The sequence below is a fragment of the Phodopus roborovskii genome, unplaced genomic scaffold (genome assembly GCF_943737965.1).
Source record: "Phodopus roborovskii unplaced genomic scaffold, PHOROB, whole genome shotgun sequence".
NCBI classification, from domain to species: domain Eukaryota; kingdom Metazoa; phylum Chordata; class Mammalia; order Rodentia; family Cricetidae; genus Phodopus; species Phodopus roborovskii.
Genome location: NW_026126638.1, coordinates 8979149 through 8991471, shown reverse-complemented (window position 1 = coordinate 8991471; position 12323 = coordinate 8979149).

The window sequence follows — 12323 nt, the reverse complement described above, 5'->3', positions numbered from 1 at the left end:
AAAGCATCGGTAATTAGCATTATTAATATTCCATTATCTGCGTTGTAACTGGATGGCCTGAAGACTGAAGGCTTTGCTTGGAAATCAGAGAAGAGCTCCTTCCAAGAGGAGCTTTTACCATAGCGATCGCAAGGGGAAAAAAATACTCTCATTTGTTGTCACATTTATCATATTTAAATCAGAACAAGATTGCAAATTTTTTCCCAGAGCCTCCCACACAGGATGTGTGTGTGTGTGGCATCAGCAGCAGCAGTTTCCTTAGAAGCCTGACTGGTTTCCCAATTCGGTATATCTGAAACATGTTCACTCTTACTAAACAATTTTCAAGACTCCAACAGGAATGGCCACAGGTAGCATTAGTGTTTCCTGTCATTTTAGTCGCTAAATGCCTGAAAGTGTCCCTTAGGTTTCCTTATGGCAACCAAGCAGCTTCCCAAAGAGGGCTCTGAACGGTACATCTTTTCAGTGTCACTCTGCCTGAGGGAAGACAAATGGGAACAAAGTGGACCCCCCCCCCTTATGCACTGAATTTAAATGAAAATGCTCACAGAAGAAAACGAAGCTATTTACTTTGAAAATGGTAATAACGGCAATCGGTCATTAGTGATCTGAAAGATTGATGTTATGTCTGAAGAATCAGAAGAAACAGTCTCTTTCTAAGTTTGTAAAGCTCTGCCGTTGGTTACATATGTCTTTCACATATGAGAAGTAGTAATAGCAGCCAGAGACAGGAGCCAGAATTCCTGTGAGAACTTTAATGAGTCAAATGGTACCCTGCCCTCCCCTGGCCAATGCAGCTCACGCTGTCCCCTGGGGACAGCTCTAATGTAGTTCCACATGTGTGGACCTGGCTTCCAGTACTGAAATGGCTGCTAGGCTGTCAGCAGCATTAGACAGTGGTTTGTATGAGAGCTTCTTATTGACAAATCATTTGCCTTACGTAGATGGCAGGGAGAATGGAAGCTTAAGTTATGAATCGCCAAATGGTCATCCACTTGAAAAGTACACAAAAGATGTTAGGATTATCACCCGTGTGCCATGATGACACGTGTGTGACCTGTAAGTACGGGACAGGAAGAGTTCATGGAGCAGTTCTTCGGGCAGCGAGTGCTTTCGTCTGAGTTTCTTGGGACATTTGTTAAGCTCTTTTCTCCTGACAAGCACTGGTTTCCCTCTAAGAACTGTGTTGACAATTCATAAATTGCATGTCTTTCAAAATGCACATGATTGGCAGCTCTCAGGTGGACAGCATGGTGCAACTACCAAGACTCCTTATTCTTGCCATACTGGGAAAGCAGTGGGACACACCATAAAAGGTCATTTCCCCTTCCCATGAAGCAAAGGTCATAAGGTCATTGCTTGTCATCTCTCTTTTCTTTTTTTCTTTTGTATAAATAATTCCTAAGGCTTCTTTCTTTCTTTCTTTCTTTTTTTTTTTTTTTTTTTTTTTACTCCTTATATAGTCCTTTTAAAAAGCAGAGAAGAAATAATACATCATAAGAAATAGCCTTTATAACTCAGAAATATCTACTTCAAAAACAAGAAAATGTAAAATGGGAAATATTTATCACAGGACACAGATTGCAGAATAAGCAGTCTCACATTAGGAAAGATGACTGATATTGTTTGTTCCTTGTAAGCAATGGTTCCCTATCTCAGAGCTGCTTGGTCCCAAATACCTGCCAGCTGCTTCCCAAATTACCACACAGAGACTTAGTATTACTTATTAATGCTCAACCAATGGCTCAGGCTTATTATAAACTAGCTCTTACATTTTAAGTTAACCCATATTCCTTACTTACACCCTGTCATGTGGTGGTACCTTTTCTAAGTATGGCATGCCCATCTTGTTCTCCCTGAATCTGGTCGGCATCTCCTGACACAACCCTTCTCCTTCCCATCATCTTTAGTTTAGACACCTATATATATTTCCTGCCTGACTACTGGCCAATCAACATTTTATGAAACCATTTCAAGTGACAAATCTTTACAGTATACAAGAAGATTATCCCACAGCAGTTCCTGGCTTTGGTCCTATGCTAGTATTGTTTTCTAATATTTAGATTGCCCTCAAACAGCTTTAAGTAATCTATCCTATCTGTTTATGTATGATTTCTTCTAAAAATATTGTGAACAATGAATGTCTAAAGTATTTTCCTGGTCATTCTAGACATTGATACAAATTAGTTACAATAGGTTTTGTGGCTAGTTTCTCTTAAAGTTTAGCATCCTGTGTGGGAGGTTTCACTTTAGCTTGGCAGGAAGTAAGATTAGAACTTGAAAATGATTTGTAGCTGGAGCAAGACATACCACAAGCTAAGTAGAAATGGGGTCTCCCCTCTTCCCTTCCTTCTTTGTACAGAGCTTAACACTTACAGCCTCCCGTGTATCTAATATATAATTGTGTCTAATATACAACTGTGTCTAATAAATAAAAGCATTAAAATAAGTATAACCTTAAAATGGCTGCAAATGTGCATTTACAAAGATTTTGGTGATGGTGATTCCAGAAACTGTATGCAAGTTATGGAACCATTAATCATACATTTGGAAAATGCACTGCCCTAATGGGTAAGGATTCTACCCATAATGCATAATGGCATTTCATTGACATTTATACTCAAAATCAATCACAGTAAATCAATTTTCATGCTGAAATTATAAAGCTGATAATATCCTCAGATCTAATTATGAGAGAAGAGGTGAAGTTGACTAGAGAGGGGGTAGAACATAGTACTGATTGACTAGAGAAAGATCTAGAAGAAAGGTTTTGAGAAAGGCATTGTACTAATTGAAGGGAAATTAGACTTTAAAAAGCCACAAACTATATTATTACTCTATTATAATGACTCTTTGGAATGGAGGTGTTCTAACTTTTTATCTTGTTGTTTGTCACAAATGTTGGTACTTATCAAAACCCTGAACTTTAGTTAGATGGATTTCAATGCATTAGCCAAGAGTTACTAAACTTCACTTAGATGGATCTAAACTCATCTTAAAACTCATTATGTTGCATTATATATATATATATATATATATATATATATATATATATGATTTTATGTGGTTGTTGTGGTGTGTGTGTGTGTGTGTGTATGTGTGTGTGTTCCTGTGTACCAATACAGGTATGTGTGAAGACCGGAGGTCAACCTTAGTTGTTAGTCCTCAAAAACACCAGCTTGTTTTTTGGTATAGAATCTCACTGGAACCTGGGGCTCACCTATTAGACTAAGTTGGGTGACTAGCAAGCACCAAAGGTTTTGAGTCTCTTCCTCTAAGGTAAGTGGGTTCCATCATGTGTTTTCTTTTTTTACATGGGTGTGGCCAGCACTGTACTGACCCAGTTAGTTCTACAGCCACTTATAAAACCAATTTGTGTGTCAATTGTACCCCAATGGAATAATTTTTAAAAGACAATGCTTACCTATGTATCACCATTTTAAGCATCATTTCAAAATAATTAACAATCAGACTTTTAGATCAAATTCAGTCTGCTGATTATGTGACCTGCTCTCTCAGAATCTCTTTTGATGTAACATCAGAATTTGGTTTATGGAATGGTTTTACCCTCCTCCCTTTTTATTGTAGAGATCGATGAATTATTAAGCCATTTAGTAAGCATATATTTTTCAACTCCTGCCGTCATGAGAAGATTAAGATACAATAGTTGGTTTCTGGGAGCTGACAGTCTAGCAGGAAAGATGTCACAGGTTAGATGCAAAGACAGAGACAGATATGAATGGCATTGAGGTGGAGATAATTGGCAGATCCTGAATCTAGAATTCCAGGTTCCCTGTCAAATAAGAGAGTAAATCAAGGGCTTCAGGATTGAGGTGTAAAAAGTCTTCTGTTACATCATTGTGGTGCAGGCCTGCTGTGCTGTTGTCCCAGGAACTAGAAAGTACAAGCATGAAGACTAGTGGTTGCAGGACATTCTGAACCACAACAAACTGTTCAGTAATTACCCAAGCTTGTGTCTTCTTCGGGGAGCACACAGCTGTGGTACATTTCCACGAGTTTTTCTTGTGGGTAACTGCTGGAATAAGTCTGAACCCATGGTGGGGGCAGCAGTGTTGTGCATTGCTAGGTCTTGTTTGTAAAACATCCATGCACAGTCCTAGTGCCATAAGGAACCAGAGCTGGAGGAGCCTCCATCCTGCATCCTCTGTCAGTGGAAGAGATGCTCAGGCCCACACACGCTCTGCCCCTTTAGACTTGAAAGTTTCACATTGGGCTTACCAAATGGCAGGATGAGGGCGTGAGACCGATGGAAAGTTTTCAATACAGGAGTGGTATGTGCAAAACCAGGTCCGGGGTGATATATTATTTATGATGTATTAAACTTGCCTGAGGATTCAGAAAAGTCAACCTCAAGCTGTAGAGATCAGGCAGTGGTGGTACACACCTTTAATCCTAGGTCTCAGGATTAAGAGATAGATGATCTCTATGAGTCCAAGGCCACCCGGATCTACACAAAATTGAACCAGTCCTAAAGAGAAACAGCTCACACAAAGATGATCTCAGCACCTAGGATCAAACACCTCTGATCCCAGCACTGGAGAGGTATAAAAGACAGGAACAGGGTCTTTAGTAGTCAGTATCAGGCATTTATTCTCCAGCCATATTGAGGATAGGAAGACACTGAAGTCTCAGGATTCTCCAGCCAAGCTGAGGAGAGGATACAGTTTGAGTTTTGGTGGAGCCAGGATCGCCTTTCAGTCTGAGGTAGAGTGAGAGGTAGTGCCCGGCTGCTTTGCTCTTCTGATCTTCAGCTTGAAGATTGAACCCTGATACCAGTCTCTGGGTCTTTTATTTATAGAGCAGCACAGATCCCTTAGGAAAGCTGGACTGAATCGAGTTTTCGTAAGGACACTGAGAAGAAGGGATGAGCAAGGTCTCCCGAGGTATAGAGACTGCACAATTAAATGTCTGTCTTCAAATTCCGGGTGGGGAGAGGGAACTAGTGAAGGCAGAAGAAACATCTGTGAGGACAAAGCTTCAAACCCTCTTTGAGGCCCTCCACATGGAGGTCAGGGGCGGTCCACCACAGGCTGAGGAGAAAACACAGGCCCGACAGGGACCTTGTGGCACCGGACAGACGGGCACTATTATGGTGTGCAAGTGTATGGTGTGCAAGTGAATGATGCCGTATGGGGGTGTGGGAGAGAGATACAGACAGACAGACAGACAATGGCTCACGTCCTGTGGACAGAGGCAAAGCTGAAGAGGAGAAAGTGGTGAGGAAGGAGCGGAGGTGGGTGGCTCAATTGCCCCTGGGTTCATGGCCCTGATGCAGCTGTGGTCCATACTGATTTCCAGGGCTCCTGATGCCACTGAAAGCCAAGAGGATAGGCTTGTACAGAGTTAGCCACGCCCCTTGCTCAGTGCAATAAGGGAGAACTGGTTCTGCCCCTTGCCAGCTACAGCCTTGAGGAGGGAGGGTTCTGCACCTCGCCTGGGCAGCACAAGAGAGCTGGCCATGTTCTCAGGGGCATGGGCAAGCTGGCAAGGGCATGGGCGTGGAAGATCGGATCCTGTCCCTCTCGTATGCATGGGTGAGGTAAAGCCGACCTCCTCCCCTCAGCCCTCCACACCTGCAGCAGGTGGGTGACCTGACCCAACCCCTCACAGGCTGCAGCACTCAGGAGAGCAGGCCCTGCCCTTCATCTGAGTAGCAGAGCAGCTGACCTTGTAGACAGGGGCGCTGGCCAGTCAGCCAGCTTTGAGGGCATAAGAGGGGCGTAGCTGGTACTGCCTCCATCATCTGTGGTGGAGGGGGCAAGGGAAAGATGCCCTCCCCCCTTCCCCTGCTGCCTCCAGTAGATGAGGGGGCGGTCCTTCCCAGGCACCTCCTGTGGGCAACACAGCAGAGCTGACCCTGTTGGCTGGGGGAGGGTTTGAGTCACCCGAGAATGTGAGCACCGGACATCTGGCCCCACCCCTCATCTGCCATATGGCTGCATGGGTCGGGGGAGAGATGCCACCCCTCCCCCTCTGCGTGTGAGGTGGGTAGGAGGACTGGCCCTGAGGTCATGAGGGTGGAAGAGCTGCCCCTGGCCATCACAGTTACAGCACTCAGGAGAGCAGGCCCTGCACCTGGGCAGCACAGTAAAGCTGCCCCCATGGTGCAGTGTGAGAGAGCTGACCCTGAGGGCTTGAAAACAGGAGACCTGGCCCCGCCCCTCAGCCAGGGCAACCACAAAGAGCTCACCCTGGTGGTGAGGACCGGGAGAGCTGGCAGGCTGGCCAACATTGCAACTACCCAGGCTCATGAGTTGGCCCACCCCAACTTCCCCCCTCCCCATCTGTGAGTTGCTGGAGCATATGAAGGGACCGGGACCGGTCCTGCAGATCCAAAGCTGCAAGATCTCCACAACCCAGGGCAACACCAGGGTATCCCAGAGGAGTCCCAGTGAGGGCCCAGCATCAACAGCGTAGCAGAAACCAGAGGCTCAAACCAGACTGATTGTGCATTGAACACTTGCAAGTAAAGATGTTTAGATAAAGGGGTTTACTGCCTGGCTCACTGTGTCACACTACGCCCCCCCCCCATTTTTTCTCTTAAATTTTATTTTACTTTGTTTTGTGGGGGAGAGTCGCAAGGGCAGAAGGCAGATCCGAAAGGATGGGGGAATCATTGGGATAGAGATGCCCAACGTGAAAGACACAAAGAACACATACAAAGAAAGTTGTTTGAGCCCCTCCACAGCTGACTCCCCCTCTTCCCCAGGCCAGGGCTGTGATCACCGGCACCAGTGGCAGCTCTCAGGGCTCCAGCTTCCCCTGCCTGCTCTGCTGACATTTTGAGACACCCCTGATTTCTATTCCTATCTCACTTTCTCTGCACGGTTCCTTGTTTGTTTGTCTGCATGGTCTACTCTACGCTGACCTCCAGTATACAAGCAGCCGGTGTCCCTCAACTCCATGCCCCGAGACCAAATCCAATGTCCTATCCAACAGCGCTGATCTAGCTGGAATGGAGAGATGAAGATAATGACTGACTTCAGGAGCTGGGGGGTGTGGCTAAGTGAGAGTAGAGTGCTTGCCCAGCATGCACGCACGCACGGAGCCCTGAGTTCAATCCCCAGCACCGCATACACTGGGAAGGTGACACACACCTGTCATCCTAGCGTGCTACAGACTGAAGTGGGGGGATTGCCAAGTGTTTGACGCCAATCTGAGCTACACGAGGAGGTTGACCCAAACATGTACGCACGCGCACGTGTACACACACACTGAGCAGAACATTACAGAATTCAGCCATATGAAGCTTCTCTTTGGCTTTGAAGATATTCTTAATCTATTGTATTCTTAAAAGTAATACAACTAGTGATTGCTGCTCCAATGGAGGAGAGAAATGCAGCTGTGTTGTTTAGGGATGAGCTGTCTTCATATCTATAATCCTGAACTGCATTTAAAAAAATAGCAGATGAGGGGTGGGAGAGTCATAAAACAACTTTAGCAAAGCATCGTGGATTAAAGGGTTTGGTCTACAAGCACATGGCTGCTCTGTGTGTGATTCTTTCGTGTCTTCTGTATTGGGCATTGTTTAAGGGGGAAAAATGATCAGCTACGTACCTTCAATTATTTCATCGTAACGTACATAATTTGCTCTACTGTAGTCTGGTGTGTGTGTGTGTGTGTGTGTGTGTGCACCCATGCACGCACGTGTGTGCACCCTGATGCATGGAACTAAGTGGTATATGTGTAATGACATTCTTGATTCCTAAGTATTCATGGCCCTCAGTATCACTGTGGCACCAAAGATGAAAAGGGACTCCAAAGTGTCATCTAATAGCCAGTGTTCCAACTGTCCCCGCTATTCACAAAATGACTTTTTAACTGCTTAATGCCCTTCCCACAATCTGATCACTGGCTGAAAGTGATGTGTGCTTCTTTAGTCTTTAAACATGCAATCACATTCTTTATTCATTTCTTTTCTAAATTTACTTTAAAGTTATTTTATGTGTTTATGAATTTTGCCTGTGTCCATATCTAAACATCACATGTGCACCGTACGTGTGTGTTTGTGTGTGTGTGTGTTTTAATAAATGACTAAAATCGCTAGATAATATTCTCTTCTGGGATACACTATAGCACATGTATTAATTGGCTTGCAGCAATGCGTTTGCTTCTAAGTTTGGGCAGTTAGGAACGAAGGTGTAAGTGCTTGTGTACAGGGTTTCATTGTCTGTAACCCTATTGACTACTAAGTGTTAAGAGCATATTTAACTCTGTGAGCACCTGCCACAGGGTTTCCAAGGCAGCCAGAGTGCTGCCACTCTCACCAGCAGTAGCTGAGAATCCCTGCTGTTCCAGATGCTACATGGTCATAAAATCTGTGGAGGGCTTCTCTAAATATCATAATCCAGTATAACAGACCAGTATGAATGAATAAATATAAATAAAAACCAAACTGAAACTTTCCACAGAGGCAAATGAACTATTACAAATTTTGTCAATGGTTTTTAAATTTTTATCTTGGTATTTCTTCTGTCATTATCTCACATGTAAATTTATTCTTTTATGTATCAGATATTTAAATATTTAATGTTTCAAGTGTTCTGTACTAGGTCCTGTGGCTTTAACATTTGTTGGCTTTTAGCTTTCCTATTTCTTGTGATTTAGGGAAAAATAAACCCTTGGATTTGATTTTAGTGGGAATCACATTCACTAATGCTTTCATTTTTAGAATTAAAATTAGCTATGTAAAAACCAAATACATATACCTTCACTGTTTTATACTCTCAATATTGACAAAAAGTTATTTCTTTCCTTCTCAAAAACATCTTAATTCCGAAAAGGCTCATTATGCCTCAGAGTCAAGGGCTCCCTCACAGTGACCTTGGACCTTGAAGGATGCTCTGAGAATCATGCTGCCTGCTGCTGAGGTTGCTAACTCCTGTAGGTCTCCTCTGAGCCATATTGACCACTGCTGGGCTTTTCATACTGAGCTGAATACACTAACCTGCCCTTGACAGCAAGGATTTTGGTTGCTTTCATTTGCCTAATGTAAAATCCTCTCATTATGTATACTCATTTCCAGGTGGTAACAACAAGGGAATGTACATACTTTTAAGACAGAATATTTATTTCTAGAGTCCAGGATTCCATGACAGACCATGTCCACAATGAGCTGAGTAATGAGACACTATATGGAATGGGAAAATGTGTTTGCTAGTCACATGTCTGTTAGTGACTTCATGCTCAAAATACATAAGAAGCTCAAACAATTCAGGAACAAGAAAACAACCCAGTTAAAATATGGGCAAAGGGCCTAAACATATGCCTAATTAATCCTTTTCATGGGTAACAAACATCACTTCTTAATCTTTTGATCTTTGAACTTTAAACTGTAGAAAAATTAAGTTGAACTTAAATTATAATGTCAGAAAAGTTACAGCTCAATCATCTGTATTTTCATTTCTTAAAAACAATTATTTTGGCGCTGAAGACATGGCTCGGTGCTTTAGAGCATGTACTGCTATTGTAGAGGTCCTAGGATTGTTTCCCAGCACCCATTTCAGGAGACTCACAACTGCCTACAACTCCAGCTCCAGGGGATCAGAAGCCTCTGGCACTCTCAAATCCTGCACCCACATGCACAAACCCACACTCTCACACATACAAGCCTACACATAACTAAAAGTTAAAGGTATTTCTAACCATTTCAAAGGTAACCGTGAATTATGAAACTGCATGCTGTTACTGAGTCATGAAAAGACTAAAGAAGAAAATTAAAGGAAGATCTGTAGCAATATGATGTTCCAGAGCACAGTTTACTGCCGAGAAAAGCAAGCCCAGTGCTTATAAGGGCACAAACAGCAAATTCAGGAGCTTTCTGCTATGGAGAATGCAAGTCACTGCCTAACTTAAAACCTTCAAATGCCATTGCTTGCAATCAATAAGGAAGACACATGTTGGAATGCTGAAACCAAATTTCAAACTTTGCATGAATTGTTTATGGAATTTTCAGGCACTCACTGAACTGTGAGAAATGACCACAATCTCAACGTCTATGCTTATAAGATAAAAAGCAAGGAAGTGAATGTTTCACTTTAAATACTGACAGCTAGCTCCTTAGTGTCTCCTGGCCTGCGGACTTTGTGAGGGTGTACCTGCCCCAGTGAACCAAGCCATCCAGAGTCTGCCAACATCTCAGTGCTAGTCCCTCCTCCACCCACTGGGAGAGGGAGTGTCTCAGATCCAGACACACCTACCAGGAGAGCCATCAGAGTATTGGACGTCATTGCACCCACTGGAAGAGAACCTTGGACCCGTACCCACCAGCAGATGGAGAGACCCCACCTGCACCCACTGGAAGAAGGAATAGGAAGATGACAATATAAGAACACATTTAACAACAGAAAGACGAATATGATGCCACTAGAGTCGAGGGATTCTACACTGGCAAGACCTGAACATCCCAAAACACAGATGAAGAAGAGGAGAATGGCCTTAAAAACAACTTTACGAAGATAATAGAGACCCTCAAAGGGAAATGAGAAAATCCCTTAAAAAAAAAAAACAAAAAAAAAAAAAACAAAAAAACAAGCAATCAAAAACTGGAAGAAATGGAGAAAAAGACAAACCAAAAGAAATATTCAAAATAAACAAATCTCTTAAAGAAAGCAAGGAAAGCCAAGAAAAACCAAGAAAAAAGAAAACAATTAAATAAGTAAAGGAAACAATTCAAACAGTTCAAGGCTTGAAAACTAAAATAGAAACAAAAACAAAACCACAACAACAAAAGAAAAAAAAAAACAGTCTGAGGGAATGCTGGAAATAGAAAAGGTGGGTAAATGATCAGGAGTTACAGATGCAATCATAACCAACAGAATACAAGAGGTGGAAGAGAGAATCTCAGGCATTGAAAATGCACTAGGAGAAATAGATTCATCAACCAAAGAAAATTTTAAGTCCAAAAAATTCCTAACACAAAACATTCAGGAAATAGGGAACAATGTGAAAAGGCTAAACCTAAGAACAATAGGTATAGAACAAGGTGAAGAAACCCCAACTCAATGGTGCAGAAAATATATTCAACAAAACCACAGAAGAAAACTCTCCCAACCTAAAGAAAGACATGTCAATAAAAATATAAGAAGCTTACAGACACCAAATAGAATTGACCAAAAAAAAGTCCTCTTGCCACATACTAATCAAAACACCAAACATACAGAATAAAGAAAGAATATTAAGAGCAGCAAAGGAAAAAGGCCAGGTAACATATAATGATAAACCTAATAGAATTACACCTGACTTCTCCATGGAAAGTCTGAAGGCCAGAAGATCCTGTATAGAGGTTGTACAAAGGCTCAAAGACCATGGATGCCAGACCAGACTACTATACCCAGCAAAGCTTTCAATCACCATAGATGGAGAAAACAAGATATTCATGACAAAACCAGATTAAAACAATACATATCCACAGACCCATCTGTATAGAAAGTACTGGAAGGAAAACTCCAATCCAAGGAAGTTTACTACACTCACAAAAACATAGGCAATAGATAATCCCACTTTACCAGAAGCCAAAAGAAAAAAAAAAAAATCAGAGGGTGTAGGGGGGAGACCTACTCACAATACCACCAACAACAACAAATCCTAAACAAACAAGAAGCAACAATCAATGGTCATTAATGTCCCTGAATATCAATATGGTCTTAACTCACCTATAAAAAGGCACAGGTTAACAGAATGGATACGAAGACAGAGTCCATCCTTCTGCTGCATACAAGAAACACACCTCAACTTCAAAGAAGACATTACCTCAGAGTAAAGGATTGGAAAAAAGATTTTCCATTCAAATGGACCTAAGAAACAAGCTGGTGTAGCTATCCTAATATCTAACAAGTTAGACTTCAAACTAAAACAATCAAAAGTGAAGAAGGTCATTCCATATTCATCACAGAAAAAAAAATCCATCAAGATGAAGTCTCAATTCTGAACAGCTATGCCCCAAATACAAAGGCATACCTCTTTATAAAAGTAACTTTACTCAAGCTCAAATCACACATAAAGCCTCACACACTCATAATGGGAGACTTCAACACCCCAGTCTCATCACCAGACAGGACCACCAGACAGAAACTTAACAAAGAAACAAAGGAACTAACAGAAATTATGACCCAACTTCATTGAGTTCTTTCAAAAACCAAATTTTATAGGAAAAGTGCATTGAGAAGATTCATAAAGATCAAAATATTGATAAGAAGAAGCAGTACATAGTTCTTAATGTTTATTTTTAAAACACACAGAAATAAAATCACAGAGTTAGCAGTTTTGAAAATTTAGGTTCAAAATTTAATTTCTGCCTTTTA